Raw genomic sequence first — 18,399 nt, 5'->3', positions numbered from 1 at the left:
CTCCCATCAGAAAGATATGTAAATGAAACATGGAATTTTCTTATATTTGCATCTAAGAGATCTAGATGTGCACGGTAGGATGCATGTTCCAAAACCTTCTGTATAATTCTAGCTACATAAGAACGGAGGTAACGATGAAATAATGTGAGTTGCCACCACTGTTGTATCTCAAAGATAGCATTAGCAATGTACAAAAACTTCAAATGGCGCAAAATTCATAGCAAGTCGTTAACCTGATTGAAACCAACACTTACGAGTTGTTATAACTACTCTTATGGCTTAGGTGAAAAACTCTCGCAGCTCTCCTTCCTATTTTGTGTTTCTTCTTATGTAGTTGGATTCTTCTGGCACTATCCCCTCAACTATTGGTGGTAAGCTTGTGATAATTGCTACTTTATGAATTGCATCTCCTTACTCCCTACCTGCATGATCTTTGTAACTGGGCTTCAAGCCTTTAAAGAGTCATAGGTGATTATTGGTTATTTCTTAAACCTAGCTAGTGTCATAAGTGGTTCTTTGTGATTTCTCTCATGAATCACTCACTCCTACTCTTCCTTTTTGTAGCCTTGAAAATTGGATAAGTGGTCTTCTATAATAAAAGAAAAGGCACTCTAGAGTAGTACTAACACACCCCAAAAGTTTACGTATCTTTAAAGCAAAATTTAATCTCAAATCATCTGAAAGAAGATCAAAGTATGTATCCAAGAAAACCTTATTAATAGTATTCTTCCCTTTCTTCTTCTTCGATCGCCCAAATGGAAGATTCCGGTAATAATCCATCCAATCCATGCTCCATCAGTCCCAATCGCTCGCTCCCATTGCTCAATTGGCTTTACTGAATGTGTTTTGCAATTAGCGAGATTGCCATGTGTTATGGTGGTCCACAATATGAGTATAGAATAAATAAAAACAATCATTGTACACAATTCTTTACCAAAATAATTTTCAACAAACAAAACAGAGAAAAAAGAAGGTCTTTCACAAGATTGCATGATTGAATCAAAATAAAAAACTAATTATAGAAAAGTTAGAGATTACACATTCTGCAAGACATCAATTCTCTTATTCCTCCTTCGTTCGTGTTCCTCAAAATAGTACAACCAACAAGGATCATCCTCATATCTTGATATGAAGAGAAACTTGTCCCTTTTTAGAGTACAAATTATTTTGACCATTGATAAAAAAAAAAAAACTACAGACACGAAACCAAAAATAGAAATCTATTAAACTTTAGGTTTAACATGTAGGCCAAACACCAAAACATTTAGATCTAGACCAACAATACCAGAACCTGAGAAAAGGCAACGAAATACAAAGAGCTGTGCAAAATCATAGAACATAGAAAATCGAGAGAATGCTTGCTTCTCTAGACCTAGGTATCTTCGATAGCTAAGAATGATTTGCACACAGTTCTTTTGGATTAGAAAAAGTGCCCAAGAAGGACAACATCACTATCCTGAAAGCTTTACAAAAATGGACCAGGAGAAAAGACTAATATGCATGGATGGTAGAGCTTCAAAGGAGGCAAAAAATGAAGCACGAAGAAGAACCAGTTTGGATAGTGCCACTCCTTTAGATAGTGCCACACCAACCGTGGCTAGCTCATTAGCAGTGCATGGAAGCACATTGATCTGAACGGAGTTGATCCCTTTGCAGTCACATGGATTTGTTGTCGCCATGTACCTCAAGAGGACGACATCTAAGTACGTAGTTAAACACTGCACCGATCACATTCTCCCATCAGAAAGATATGTAAATGAAACATGGAATTTTCTTATATTTGCATCTAAGAGATCTAGATGTGCACGGTAGGATGCATGTTCCAAAACCTTCTGTATAATTCTAGCTACATAAGAACGGAGGTAACGATGAAATAATGTGAGTTGCCACCACTGTTGTATCTCAAAGATAGCATTAGCAATGTACAAAAACTTCAAATGGCGCAAAATTCATAGCAAGTCGTTAACCTGATTGAAACCAACACTTACGAGTTGTTATAACTACTCTTATGGCTTAGGTGAAAAACTCTCGCAGCTCTCCTTCCTATTTTGTGTTTCTTCTTATGTAGTTGGATTCTTCTGGCACTATCCCCTCAACTATTGGTGGTAAGCTTGTGATAATTGCTACTTTATGAATTGCATCTCCTTACTCCCTACCTGCATGATCTTTGTAACTGGGCTTCAAGCCTTTAAAGAGTCATAGGTGATTATTGGTTATTTCTTAAACCTAGCTAGTGTCATAAGTGGTTCTTTGTGATTTCTCTCATGAATCACTCACTCCTACTCTTCCTTTTTGTAGCCTTGAAAATTGGATAAGTGGTCTTCTATAATAAAAGAAAAGGCACTCTAGAGTAGTACTAACACACCCCAAAAGTTTACGTATCTTTAAAGCAAAATTTAATCTCAAATCATCTGAAAGAAGATCAAAGTATGTATCCAAGAAAACCTTATTAATAGTATTCTTCCCTTTCTTCTTCTTCGATCGCCCAAATGGAAGATTCCGGTAATAATCCATCCAATCCATGCTCCATCAGTCCCAATCGCTCGCTCCCATTGCTCAATTGGCTTTACTGAATGTGTTTTGCAATTAGCGAGATTGCCATGTGTTATGGTGGTCCACAATATGAGTATAGAATAAATAAAAACAATCATTGTACACAATTCTTTACCAAAATAATTTTCAACAAACAAAACAGAGAAAAAAGAAGGTCTTTCACAAGATTGCATGATTGAATCAAAATAAAAAACTAATTATAGAAAAGTTAGAGATTACACATTCTGCAAGACATCAATTCTCTTATTCCTCCTTCGTTCGTGTTCCTCAAAATAGTACAACCAACAAGGATCATCCTCATATCTTGATATGAAGAGAAACTTGTCCCTTTTTAGAGTACAAATTATTTTGACCATTGATAAAAAAAAAAAAACTACAGACACGAAACCAAAAATAGAAATCTATTAAACTTTAGGTTTAACATGTAGGCCAAACACCAAAACATTTAGATCTAGACCAACAATACCAGAACCTGAGAAAAGGCAACGAAATACAAAGAGCTGTGCAAAATCATAGAACATAGAAAATCGAGAGAATGCTTGCTTCTCTAGACCTAGGTATCTTCGATAGCTAAGAATGATTTGCACACAGTTCTTTTGGATTAGAAAAAGTGCCCAAGAAGGACAACATCACTATCCTGAAAGCTTTACAAAAATGGACCAGGAGAAAAGACTAATATGCATGGATGGTAGAGCTTCAAAGGAGGCAAAAAATGAAGCACGAAGAAGAACCAGTTTGGATAGTGCCACTCCTTTAGATAGTGCCACACCAACCGTGGCTAGCTCATTAGCAGTGCATGGAAGCACATTGATCTGAACGGAGTTGATCCCTTTGCAGTCACATGGATTTGTTGTCGCCATGTACCTCAAGAGGACGACATCTAAGTACGTAGTTAAACACTGCACCGATCACATTCTCCCATCAGAAAGATATGTAAATGAAACATGGAATTTTCTTATATTTGCATCTAAGAGATCTAGATGTGCACGGTAGGATGCATGTTCCAAAACCTTCTGTATAATTCTAGCTACATAAGAACGGAGGTAACGATGAAATAATGTGAGTTGCCACCACTGTTGTATCTCAAAGATAGCATTAGCAATGTACAAAAACTTCAAATGGCGCAAAATTCATAGCAAGTCGTTAACCTGATTGAAACCAACACTTACGAGTTGTTATAACTACTCTTATGGCTTAGGTGAAAAACTCTCGCAGCTCTCCTCCTATTTTGTGTTTCTTCTTATGTAGTTGGATTCTTCTGGCACTATCCCCTCAACTATTGGTGGTAAGCTTGTGATAATTGCTACTTTATGAATTGCATCTCCTTACTCCCTACCTGCATGATCTTTGTAACTGGGCTTCAAGCCTTTAAAGAGTCATAGGTGATTATTGGTTATTTCTTAAACCTAGCTAGTGTCATAAGTGGTTCTTTGTGATTTCTCTCATGAATCACTCACTCCTACTCTTCCTTTTTGTAGCCTTGAAAATTGGATAAGTGGTCTTCTATAATAAAAGAAAAGGCACTCTAGAGTAGTACTAACACACCCCAAAAGTTTACGTATCTTTAAAGCAAAATTTAATCTCAAATCATCTGAAAGAAGATCAAAGTATGTATCCAAGAAAACCTTATTAATAGTATTCTTCCCTTTCTTCTTCTTCGATCGCCCAAATGGAAGATTCCGGTAATAATCCATCCAATCCATGCTCCATCAGTCCCAATCGCTCGCTCCCATTGCTCAATTGGCTTTACTGAATGTGTTTTGCAATTAGCGAGATTGCCATGTGTTATGGTGGTCCACAATATGAGTATAGAATAAATAAAAACAATCATTGTACACAATTCTTTACCAAAATAATTTTCAACAAACAAAACAGAGAAAAAAGAAGGTCTTTCACAAGATTGCATGATTGAATCAAAATAAAAAACTAATTATAGAAAAGTTAGAGATTACACATTCTGCAAGACATCAATTCTCTTATTCCTCCTTCGTTCGTGTTCCTCAAAATAGTACAACCAACAAGGATCATCCTCATATCTTGATATGAAGAGAAACTTGTCCCTTTTTAGAGTACAAATTATTTTGACCATTGATAAAAAAAAAAAAACTACAGACACGAAACCAAAAATAGAAATCTATTAAACTTTAGGTTTAACATGTAGGCCAAACACCAAAACATTTAGATCTAGACCAACAATACCAGAACCTGAGAAAAGGCAACGAAATACAAAGAGCTGTGCAAAATCATAGAACATAGAAAATCGAGAGAATGCTTGCTTCTCTAGACCTAGGTATCTTCGATAGCTAAGAATGATTTGCACACAGTTCTTTTGGATTAGAAAAAGTGCCCAAGAAGGACAACATCACTATCCTGAAAGCTTTACAAAAATGGACCAGGAGAAAAGACTAATATGCATGGATGGTAGAGCTTCAAAGGAGGCAAAAAATGAAGCACGAAGAAGAACCAGTTTGGATAGTGCCACTCCTTTAGATAGTGCCACACCAACCGTGGCTAGCTCATTAGCAGTGCATGGAAGCACATTGATCTGAACGGAGTTGATCCCTTTGCAGTCACATGGATTTGTTGTCGCCATGTACCTCAAGAGGACGACATCTAAGTACGTAGTTAAACACTGCACCGATCACATTCTCCCATCAGAAAGATATGTAAATGAAACATGGAATTTTCTTATATTTGCATCTAAGAGATCTAGATGTGCACGGTAGGATGCATGTTCCAAAACCTTCTGTATAATTCTAGCTACATAAGAACGGAGGTAACGATGAAATAATGTGAGTTGCCACCACTGTTGTATCTCAAAGATAGCATTAGCAATGTACAAAAACTTCAAATGGCGCAAAATTCATAGCAAGTCGTTAACCTGATTGAAACCAACACTTACGAGTTGTTATAACTACTCTTATGGCTTAGGTGAAAAACTCTCGCAGCTCTCCTTCCTATTTTGTGTTTCTTCTTATGTAGTTGGATTCTTCTGGCACTATCCCCTCAACTATTGGTGGTAAGCTTGTGATAATTGCTACTTTATGAATTGCATCTCCTTACTCCCTACCTGCATGATCTTTGTAACTGGGCTTCAAGCCTTTAAAGAGTCATAGGTGATTATTGGTTATTTCTTAAACCTAGCTAGTGTCATAAGTGGTTCTTTGTGATTTCTCTCATGAATCACTCACTCCTACTCTTCCTTTTTGTAGCCTTGAAAATTGGATAAGTGGTCTTCTATAATAAAAGAAAAGGCACTCTAGAGTAGTACTAACACACCCCAAAAGTTTACGTATCTTTAAAGCAAAATTTAATCTCAAATCATCTGAAAGAAGATCAAAGTATGTATCCAAGAAAACCTTATTAATAGTATTCTTCCCTTTCTTCTTCTTCGATCGCCCAAATGGAAGATTCCGGTAATAATCCATCCAATCCATGCTCCATCAGTCCCAATCGCTCGCTCCCATTGCTCAATTGGCTTTACTGAATGTGTTTTGCAATTAGCGAGATTGCCATGTGTTATGGTGGTCCACAATATGAGTATAGAATAAATAAAAACAATCATTGTACACAATTCTTTACCAAAATAATTTTCAACAAACAAAACAGAGAAAAAAGAAGGTCTTTCACAAGATTGCATGATTGAATCAAAATAAAAAACTAATTATAGAAAAGTTAGAGATTACACATTCTGCAAGACATCAATTCTCTTATTCCTCCTTCGTTCGTGTTCCTCAAAATAGTACAACCAACAAGGATCATCCTCATATCTTGATATGAAGAGAAACTTGTCCCTTTTTAGAGTACAAATTATTTTGACCATTGATAAAAAAAAAAAAACTACAGACACGAAACCAAAAATAGAAATCTATTAAACTTTAGGTTTAACATGTAGGCCAAACACCAAAACATTTAGATCTAGACCAACAATACCAGAACCTGAGAAAAGGCAACGAAATACAAAGAGCTGTGCAAAATCATAGAACATAGAAAATCGAGAGAATGCTTGCTTCTCTAGACCTAGGTATCTTCGATAGCTAAGAATGATTTGCACACAGTTCTTTTGGATTAGAAAAAGTGCCCAAGAAGGACAACATCACTATCCTGAAAGCTTTACAAAAATGGACCAGGAGAAAAGACTAATATGCATGGATGGTAGAGCTTCAAAGGAGGCAAAAAATGAAGCACGAAGAAGAACCAGTTTGGATAGTGCCACTCCTTTAGATAGTGCCACACCAACCGTGGCTAGCTCATTAGCAGTGCATGGAAGCACATTGATCTGAACGGAGTTGATCCCTTTGCAGTCACATGGATTTGTTGTCGCCATGTACCTCAAGAGGACGACATCTAAGTACGTAGTTAAACACTGCACCGATCACATTCTCCCATCAGAAAGATATGTAAATGAAACATGGAATTTTCTTATATTTGCATCTAAGAGATCTAGATGTGCACGGTAGGATGCATGTTCCAAAACCTTCTGTATAATTCTAGCTACATAAGAACGGAGGTAACGATGAAATAATGTGAGTTGCCACCACTGTTGTATCTCAAAGATAGCATTAGCAATGTACAAAAACTTCAAATGGCGCAAAATTCATAGCAAGTCGTTAACCTGATTGAAACCAACACTTACGAGTTGTTATAACTACTCTTATGGCTTAGGTGAAAAACTCTCGCAGCTCTCTTCCTATTTTGTGTTTCTTCTTATGTAGTTGGATTCTTCTGGCACTATCCCCTCAACTATTGGTGGTAAGCTTGTGATAATTGCTACTTTATGAATTGCATCTCCTTACTCCCTACCTGCATGATCTTTGTAACTGGGCTTCAAGCCTTTAAAGAGTCATAGGTGATTATTGGTTATTTCTTAAACCTAGCTAGTGTCATAAGTGGTTCTTTGTGATTTCTCTCATGAATCACTCACTCCTACTCTTCCTTTTTGTAGCCTTGAAAATTGGATAAGTGGTCTTCTATAATAAAAGAAAAGGCACTCTAGAGTAGTACTAACACACCCCAAAAGTTTACGTATCTTTAAAGCAAAATTTAATCTCAAATCATCTGAAAGAAGATCAAAGTATGTATCCAAGAAAACCTTATTAATAGTATTCTTCCCTTTCTTCTTCTTCGATCGCCCAAATGGAAGATTCCGGTAATAATCCATCCAATCCATGCTCCATCAGTCCCAATCGCTCGCTCCCATTGCTCAATTGGCTTTACTGAATGTGTTTTGCAATTAGCGAGATTGCCATGTGTTATGGTGGTCCACAATATGAGTATAGAATAAATAAAAACAATCATTGTACACAATTCTTTACCAAAATAATTTTCAACAAACAAAACAGAGAAAAAAGAAGGTCTTTCACAAGATTGCATGATTGAATCAAAATAAAAAACTAATTATAGAAAAGTTAGAGATTACACATTCTGCAAGACATCAATTCTCTTATTCCTCCTTCGTTCGTGTTCCTCAAAATAGTACAACCAACAAGGATCATCCTCATATCTTGATATGAAGAGAAACTTGTCCCTTTTTAGAGTACAAATTATTTTGACCATTGATAAAAAAAAAAAAACTACAGACACGAAACCAAAAATAGAAATCTATTAAACTTTAGGTTTAACATGTAGGCCAAACACCAAAACATTTAGATCTAGACCAACAATACCAGAACCTGAGAAAAGGCAACGAAATACAAAGAGCTGTGCAAAATCATAGAACATAGAAAATCGAGAGAATGCTTGCTTCTCTAGACCTAGGTATCTTCGATAGCTAAGAATGATTTGCACACAGTTCTTTTGGATTAGAAAAAGTGCCCAAGAAGGACAACATCACTATCCTGAAAGCTTTACAAAAATGGACCAGGAGAAAAGACTAATATGCATGGATGGTAGAGCTTCAAAGGAGGCAAAAAATGAAGCACGAAGAAGAACCAGTTTGGATAGTGCCACTCCTTTAGATAGTGCCACACCAACCGTGGCTAGCTCATTAGCAGTGCATGGAAGCACATTGATCTGAACGGAGTTGATCCCTTTGCAGTCACATGGATTTGTTGTCGCCATGTACCTCAAGAGGACGACATCTAAGTACGTAGTTAAACACTGCACCGATCACATTCTCCCATCAGAAAGATATGTAAATGAAACATGGAATTTTCTTATATTTGCATCTAAGAGATCTAGATGTGCACGGTAGGATGCATGTTCCAAAACCTTCTGTATAATTCTAGCTACATAAGAACGGAGGTAACGATGAAATAATGTGAGTTGCCACCACTGTTGTATCTCAAAGATAGCATTAGCAATGTACAAAAACTTCAAATGGCGCAAAATTCATAGCAAGTCGTTAACCTGATTGAAACCAACACTTACGAGTTGTTATAACTACTCTTATGGCTTAGGTGAAAAACTCTCGCAGCTCTCCTTCCTATTTTGTGTTTCTTCTTATGTAGTTGGATTCTTCTGGCACTATCCCCTCAACTATTGGTGGTAAGCTTGTGATAATTGCTACTTTATGAATTGCATCTCCTTACTCCCTACCTGCATGATCTTTGTAACTGGGCTTCAAGCCTTTAAAGAGTCATAGGTGATTATTGGTTATTTCTTAAACCTAGCTAGTGTCATAAGTGGTTCTTTGTGATTTCTCTCATGAATCACTCACTCCTACTCTTCCTTTTTGTAGCCTTGAAAATTGGATAAGTGGTCTTCTATAATAAAAGAAAAGGCACTCTAGAGTAGTACTAACACACCCAAAAGTTTACGTATCTTTAAAGCAAAATTTAATCTCAAATCATCTGAAAGAAGATCAAAGTATGTATCCAAGAAAACCTTATTAATAGTATTCTTCCCTTTCTTCTTCTTCGATCGCCCAAATGGAAGATTCCGGTAATAATCCATCCAATCCATGCTCCATCAGTCCCAATCGCTCGCTCCCATTGCTCAATTGGCTTTACTGAATGTGTTTTGCAATTAGCGAGATTGCCATGTGTTATGGTGGTCCACAATATGAGTATAGAATAAATAAAAACAATCATTGTACACAATTCTTTACCAAAATAATTTTCAACAAACAAAACAGAGAAAAAAGAAGGTCTTTCACAAGATTGCATGATTGAATCAAAATAAAAAACTAATTATAGAAAAGTTAGAGATTACACATTCTGCAAGACATCAATTCTCTTATTCCTCCTTCGTTCGTGTTCCTCAAAATAGTACAACCAACAAGGATCATCCTCATATCTTGATATGAAGAGAAACTTGTCCCTTTTTAGAGTACAAATTATTTTGACCATTGATAAAAAAAAAAACTACAGACACGAAACCAAAAATAGAAATCTATTAAACTTTAGGTTTAACATGTAGGCCAAACACCAAAACATTTAGATCTAGACCAACAATACCAGAACCTGAGAAAAGGCAACGAAATACAAAGAGCTGTGCAAAATCATAGAACATAGAAAATCGAGAGAATGCTTGCTTCTCTAGACCTAGGTATCTTCGATAGCTAAGAATGATTTGCACACAGTTCTTTTGGATTAGAAAAAGTGCCCAAGAAGGACAACATCACTATCCTGAAAGCTTTACAAAAATGGACCAAGTATGCCAAAAGACCAAGTATGATAGAGGGAAGCAACCTGGATTACTCCAGCCATTGCCTATCCAAAATTCCCATGGGAAAGTATATCCATGGATTTTATCTTTGGATTACCCAAGTCTATCCATGGGTATACGGGTTTAGCAATAGGTTTAGCAAGCAAGCACACTTTATTCCTATCAAAAAGACTATTAAGGCACACCAAATGGCAACTCTCTTCATATCACAGATTTTCAAACACCATGGATTACCAACATCGATCGTGTCAAATAGAGATCTTAGAATGACCAGTAATTTTTGGAAAGTCTCTTTAAAAATCTAGGGACAAGATTGAATTTCGCTTTGGCCTATCACCCACAAACGGATGGCCAAAGTGAGATAGTGAATCTTACGATACTTGATCTACTAAAGACTTATGTTACCGAAGTAGATCAATGCTCACAATGGGAAACGTACTTACCTCTTGTAGAGACGCCTACAATAATATTGTACATACGTCTACAGGAAAAGAACCTTTTGAAATAATTGGGGGAAGACCTAAAAGTCCCTTGCTACTTAAAGTACATGGGAAGACCTTCGTTGTTGCCGATGAGTGTAGCCGTGACCTACAAGAATCTTTTCAAAAGATTAAGGAGGCTATATCCATCTCTCAACAAAGGCAAAAAGTTGCTACTGACGAGCACAGAGGGGCCTTAACGTTCAAAGAAAATGATTCGGTCTTACTCAAGTTTCCCAAGGCTCCATTGAGGCAAACGACAAGCAAAAATTCTACAGGCCATCAAAAGTATTATGCTAAGCTAGCAAAAAGATACTATGGTCCTTTCCAAATCTTGAAGCCCATCAATGAAAATGGCTTATCAACTCAAGTTACCCAACCATTGGCTCATAAACAATGCTTTTCATGTGAGCCTACTTAAGCCCTACAAAGGAGAGTCACCAAGTGAACCAAATATTGAAGACCCTCCCGAAGTTGAAGACCAAGAAGAGGTGCTACAACCGGAAGCTATCCTTCGGCATGAAGACAAGGTACTACGACATGGTAAAATTATCCGACGGTATCTTATTAAGTTCAAAAATTATCCTTTTGAAGATGCTAGATGGATGCAAGAAATACAGCTTAAGGATAGTATGAACCTTTTCAATGCTTACAATGCTACATTAGAGTAAGCAAATGTACAAATTTCTTTTGAATGACCATTGTTTTTGTCTTATAAGACTAATTCTCTCTTTTTATTGTGCACAAATTTTAATAGTATGCATGCATAATCATGTTTGTGACAACGTCTCTCAAACACCAAGTAGAATTTGTCACTCTACTTGGAAAAATGAAATGGACTAAAGAGCAGACATGTTTGCAATAGCTATGTCTCCCAAACACCAAATGGATTAGTCATCCATCTTGGAAAGATGTCGTAGGGTAAAAAGGGATCCTCTAGAGACTCGCTAAGCAAGATTGACTAATGACTAAGACTTTATCTCTTCTACCTCATAGTCGAGGATGACTATGATTTCAAGAGAGAGGTAATGTCATAAAATCTAATATCTAACCAACCCAAATGATTTTCTCATATTAAAATGATCATTTAATGTGGGAGAATAAATGGGAACAAGGGTTAGGATATAGACATGTGCTTATAGGTCTACCTCAACATGGGGCCAATGGTAAAGGGGCCCAAATGAGAGATGGTTTGTCAAAGAGCAAGGCTAACCAATGGAGATTAATACCTTAGGGTTAGCTTCATTGAAGACCTCCAATAGTTAATGTTAAAAGTCCTTTGACCTTAGGTAAGATAGGGTTGTGCTTGAGGTGCTTGTCATGCCTGATGACTGAGATGCTTGAAATGCTTGAAGTGCTTGATGATTGAGATGCTTGAGGTGCTTGTCATGCTTGAGAGGCTAAGATTGTACTTGAGGTGGGAACCCCCCAGCCCAAGCTTGAGGGGCTTAAGGCCCAAGCTTGTGGTGAGAATTGGGGCCAAGGTTGAGGGGCTTGAGGTATCACAAAAGACAATGCAAATCCCTACAAGGAGGGGGTGAGCCATGCAAGAATGGGGGGTGGTTGCTTGACCACACTCTCTCTCCCAAAGGGCACCCCTTGCCCAAGAGGCAAGTAGGACACATGTCAAGCCCCTAGCTAGGTTACCCTCATGGTGTGCCTAAATCCTATTGGTTGGCCTTCCAAGGGATCCAATGATTATTTAGTGGATTTTAATTAATTGTTTTAGCATTTATCAAGTCCTCTCTCTCAAGGGGAAAGGGGGACGCTTGTCCCAAGGCTACCCTTGTTGCTTGATATACCCTTGCTTGTGATTGGCTAGGCTAGAAGGGGTTCAATGAGGTTCAAGCATGAGCTACAAGGGGGGGTTGACCAAAGCAAGCTAGGGGGGTTCTTGAGGGGTATATATCCCACACACACTCCCATTGTGTATTGTGCAAAGTGCAAGAGCTCCCTCTCCTTCTCCAAGGAAGTAGAGAGGTTGAGAGCCTACACCAACACTCTTGGCTATGGAATGCAAATCCAACCAAGAGCCATGCTTCAATGCTTAAGCTTGCCATCTTCATTACTATGCTATTATGTATGCTAGCAAGAAGAGTGAAGATAAGTGAGGAACTAATTCTTTCTCCTATGAAATGTTTCTTCTTCCTCTTCCCTACCCTCATTCCGTGCTAGCTCTCTCCACCTTCGAAGGTGTTTGAGGTCTTGGGATTGAGGCTTGGGATAGTTAATGCTTTCCACAAAGTTTATGTTATGCTCATGATGCATGAATCTTTCCATTTTCATTGCATCACTAGGTCACAAGGAACACAAAGATTGTACTGTAACAAATCTCTCTTGATGGGAAAAACTATAATACAAATGCCTATTGGAGGGGGGACCGGCTCCACATAAATCCCGTCCTCAATTGTTGTCATGTTCTCTAGACTATAATACAAATGCCTATTTGAGGGGGGACTAGCTCCACATAAATCTGGTCCTCAACTATTTTCATGTTCTCTAAAAAGGATTTTTCATGCCAAGTTAACTAAATGCTATGTTTATGTTGCTATCATCAAATAAGTTCACCCACTATGCTCACAAAGTAATTTCACAAAGGTACTTTCTCTAATTTCCACTACTCTCAAAGTTAATAGGCCATTTCCATTACATTGGTATCATAACATTTGTTTTCTCTTTTTTTTCTTAAGAAGACAGGTCCTTAAGTAGCCTTTAAATGGTTGATTTTGTTAGTTATATTAGGGTAAGTGGAATTGGGATCTATTATTGGTTTTGTTGAGCCCACTATGTGGGATATGGTGCACACCTCAAGAGCTTTGGACTTAATAATGGGGTCTTTTTAGACTTGCCTACGACTTTACCATTATTGAGCCATAAGAAGTCCAAAAGGAGCTAGCCCTCTGCAATTCTGCAATATTAGACCCACTCCACTACTCTCTATAATTAACCACTTTGAGTCGTGGGTGTAGATACTTAAGTGCCGATTTTCAAAGGCTAAGAGGAGTAGCAACTAAAGTTTTGAATTTCCAAAGCATACACTAAGTACACAAATTTTTTAACATGGCTGACAATAACCAAGAGAATAGAACGAATATATATATATATATATATATATATAATTTGCACATGAAGGTGCTAATGATTCAATGCCCCCATGTTTGTCAATTATCTCGTCATCTAGGTTGCAGCAAGCTATGGGCAACCCTGCTTTGCAAGCCAAAGTTACTCAAAAACTTCACGCTTATGGGATTTCTCTTCCTCTCCAAGAGGAGAGAGAGCTTAGGAGGCCTCTTGAAGAGACCCCCAAAAGAAGACTCTCTCCCATACGAGAGGAGGAATCCAAAGACCAAGAAATCATTGGACTTTAAGTTCCTTTGAAGATGTGGCTCCACGAAGACGGCAGTCTAGACGATCGCCAACTCCTCCCAAGAGGAAACGTTCAACCCACAGTCCTTCTCCTCGTCACTCCGAAAGGGAAGAGAGGAAACAAAGGAAGAGAAGGGCAAGAAAGAGGTCACCCTCTTTTCCTTCTTCTTCACCTTCCTCTTCTTTCTACAAAAGCTATGGATATTCTCTAGAGAATACAAGAGGGGACGACATCGCAAAACATACCCTGCATGGCGAAGGACACAAAATCTCAAGAAGTTCAGAGAGGGAGAAAAGAGTATCTCTTTTCTCACCTATGATGGCACCTTTGGTGCCACCAACAAAGTATTGGCATTCATCTAGCAATTTGATGCGGCCTTTGGGGACGAGGGCTTCACAGAGTCCTCCAGGCTACACCATGTAGCTATGCATTTCCAAAAACCAGCTCATCAATGGTGGGATAGCCTTCGTGGCAATGGCGAAGCCCCAAAGACATGGAAAACTCTACGAGTTTCCATCATGAAGCAATCCCTTGCAAGCGATGCAAAGGACAAAGTGCTTACCGAATGGCACAGTTTGAAGCTTCTCTCTCATGAGTTTATCCATAAATATATAGACAAGTTTTGGGATTTACATCTCAAGGCTACTGCCTTCCAAAAGATACACTTTATCAAGCAAATGCAACAATTATGCACATGATTACCTGAAGAGATGGCCGAATACGTCAACTCTCAACCACTTGGTTCTGTCACCGAAGTAATTCAACACATCATGGTTGCTTCATGCATCGATTTCCAACAATGGGCTAGACGGAATGTCAAGCCCATGGAAAACAAAGACAAAAATGATGCAAATGGGAAAACCAATGCCCAAAATTCTTCCCAAGGCACTTCCAGCAACAACAAAAACAACAACAATCGGTCCAAGGATAAGAGAGTTTACAAAGGCAAAACAAACTCTCTCCTGAAGATCTTGAAGCTTTCCGCAAGGACCATAAGTGTTTTAAGTGTGGTGAGCAAGGACATGGCTATCGTTCTTGCCCCAAATAAAATCCTCGCAATGAGACTCCTAGGGGTTCCACCATCGAAGCTCCAAAAGAGGATGCTCATTACAAAGGATCATCTCTCTCCTATGCTTTGGAAAAGCTAAGGGAGCATGATGCCTTCATCCTGTTTGACCCTGGCTCTACTCACAACTTCATTATGGAGTTGGCCACCAAGTTGGGCATTCAATATTTTGAGATGGGAGATATTGTAACAGTTGACACTCCTTTCAAGGGACAACAAGCCTCCATTACTCCCTTCATTGGGAAATTGAAGCTTCATGTCCAAAGCTATGTTGACAAAGAAGACTTTTTCATCTCTCCTCTCCAACATGAGGATGCTATCCTAGGGGTGCCATGGTTTGGTCGCATGGCTGCCAACATGAAGTTCCCTAAAAGGAGAATCTACTTCACCTACAGGGGAAAGAACATGTATATAGATGCTAGTGAGTTTGGTCGTACTATACCACTTGTAAATCCTCCTTCTTTTGATAAATCAATGAAGAGCTCAGTTTCTGCGTACATGATTTTTGTCAAAGAGTCCCTAAAAGATCCTAATGTTTCATCAAATGTAAATGGTAGGAATCAAGAAGAGCTATACTTGTCTAATTTTCTAAAAGGATTCCAATATCTGTTCATCGATGATATCCCTATGGACTTACCTCCAAAACCAGGGGATGATGACCATCGCATTGAGCTCCTTCCAAGAAGCTCACTGCCTAACAAGCCTCCTTATCGATTTTCTCAAGCTCAACAAGAGGAGATCATGAGACAAGTACAAGAATTGGTTGACAAAGGGATGGTGAGGCCTAGCTCCTCTCCCTTTTGTTCTACATTCCTTTTAGTGCAAAAGAAAGATGGTACATTTCATATGTGTGTGGATTATCGAGCACTAAACCATATCATTATCAAAAATAAATTTCTCGTGCCTCAGGTAGAAGATATGTTTGATAAGCTACAAGGCTCTACCTACTTCAGTAGGATTGACCTTAAAAGTGGATATCATCAAATAAGGATAGTGGATGAAGATATCCTAAAGACTGCGTTTTGCACAAAGTTTGGTCTTTATGAATATCTAGTCATGCCCTTTGGCTTGACTAATGCACCAGCCACGTTCAATCGTCTAATGGAGAAAATCTTTAGACCCTACCGCAAATTCACTAAAGTGTTCTTTGATGATATCATCATCTACTCCAAGTCCTTGGAGGAACATAAGCGACCTCCCAAGTAATTTTTCAAGCATTGAGGGAGAACAAGCTTTTTCTCAACCAAAAGAAAAGCAAATTTTTCATTCAAGAGATTCAATACTTAGGTCATATTATCTCTCAAGATGGTATCCATATGTGGATCCATCGAAGTTAGAGGCAATAAAAGAATGGCCTAATCCAAGGAATCTAAATGAGCTAAGAAGCTTTATTGATATGTGTGCATACTATAGACGCTTCATAGCAAAATTTTCTCAAATAGCAGGACCACTACATGACTTAGCTAACAAGAACGTTAAGTATTTATGGACTACTAAGGAGCAAAATGATTTTGACAAGCTCAAAGAGAAGCTTACCTCCCAACAAGTCCTCATGCTTCCGGATCTCTCAAAGCCATTTGAGGTCCAATGTGATGCTTGTGGTGATTGCCTTGGAGCAGTCTTGCTTAAAGAAGGGCATGCCATAGCATATGAGAGCCGAAGGCTCAATACAGATGAACGTGTCTTAGGCATTTATGAGAAAGAGCTTTTAGCTGTTCTACATGCCCTAGACACATGGAAGCATTATTTATTGGGGATTCCATTCATTCTACAAATCGACCACCAAAATCTCAAGTACTTCATGATGCAAACCAAGCTTTCCGACAAACAAATGAGGTGGGCAAATTTTCTTTGCAATTTAATTTCCATATTGATCACATTGCTGGTAAGCACAATCAAGTGACCGATGCACTTTCACGATGACCAAAAGTTAATGCAGTGTCTATAGCTACTCACAATGATCTATCTTCAATGATAGATGAGCATGCTACTGACCGTGACTATAGAGACAAAATGTCAACCCTTGCTTTGGGGAAGAAAGAGGAACCATTCACCTTGCAGGATAGTTATCTTCTCCACGGCAATAGGCTATGTGTTACCCACTCCCTACAATAAAGTCATGTATGAATCCCATGCTCCTCCCTATGCGGGGCATAGAGGCATTCAACCTACTCTCCAAGGAGTAGAAACGTACTTCTATTGGCCTACCATGAAAGTGGAAATACAAGAGTATGTTTCAAAAGGTGTAGTATGCCAAAAGACCAAGTATGATAGAGGGAAGCAACATAGATTACTCCAACCATTGTCTATCCCAAATTCACCATGGGAGAGTATATCCATGGATTTTATCTTTGGATTACCCAAGTCTATCATGGGAATAGGGGAATATGGACAATAGTCGATAGGTTTAGCAAGCAGGCACACTTTATTCTTGTCAAAAAGACTATTAAGGCACACCAAATGGAAACTCTCTTCATATCACAGATTTTCAAACACCATGGATTACCAACATCCATCGTGTTAGATAGAGATCCTAGAATGACCAGTAATTTTTGGAAAGGTCTCCTTGAAAATCTAGGGACAAGATTGAATTTCTCTTGAGCCTATCACCCACAAACGGATGGCCAAAGTGAGATAGCCAATCTTACAATACTTGATCTACTAAAGACTTATATTACCGGAGTAGATCAACTCTCACAATGCAAAAAGTACTTACCTCTTGAAGAGTATGCCTACAATAATATTGTACATACATCTACAGGAAAAGCACCTTTTGAAATAATTCAGGGAAGACCTAAAAGTCCCTTGCTACTTAACGTACATTTGAAGATCTTCGTTGCCGATGAGTATAGCCGTGACCTACAAGAATCTTTTCAAAAGATTAAGGAGGCTATATCCATCTCTCAACAAAGGCAAAAGGCTGCTGCTGCTGACAAGCATAGAAGGGCCTTAACGTTCAAAGAAAATGATTCGGTCTTACTCAAGTTTCCCAAGGCTCCATTGAGGCAAACGACAAGCAAAAATTCTACAGGCCATCAAAAGTATTATGCTAAGCTAGCAAAAAGATACTATGGTCCTTTCCAAATCTTGAAGCCCATCAATGAAAATGGCTTATCAACTCAAGTTACCCAACCATTGGCTCATAAACAATGCTTTTCATGTGAGCCTACTTAAGCCCTACAAAGGAGAGTCACCAAGTGAACCAAATATTGAAGACCCTCCCGAAGTTGAAGACCAAGAAGAGGTGCTACAACCGGAAGCTATCCTTCGGCATGAAGACAAGGTACTACGACATGGTAAAATTATCCGATGGTATCTTATTAAGT

This window comes from Adiantum capillus-veneris, chromosome 10 (genome assembly GCF_014529385.1).
Source record: "Adiantum capillus-veneris isolate H3 chromosome 10, ASM1452938v2, whole genome shotgun sequence".
Lineage (NCBI taxonomy): Eukaryota > Viridiplantae > Streptophyta > Polypodiopsida > Polypodiales > Pteridaceae > Adiantum > Adiantum capillus-veneris.
This window is presented reverse-complemented; position numbering follows the sequence as displayed.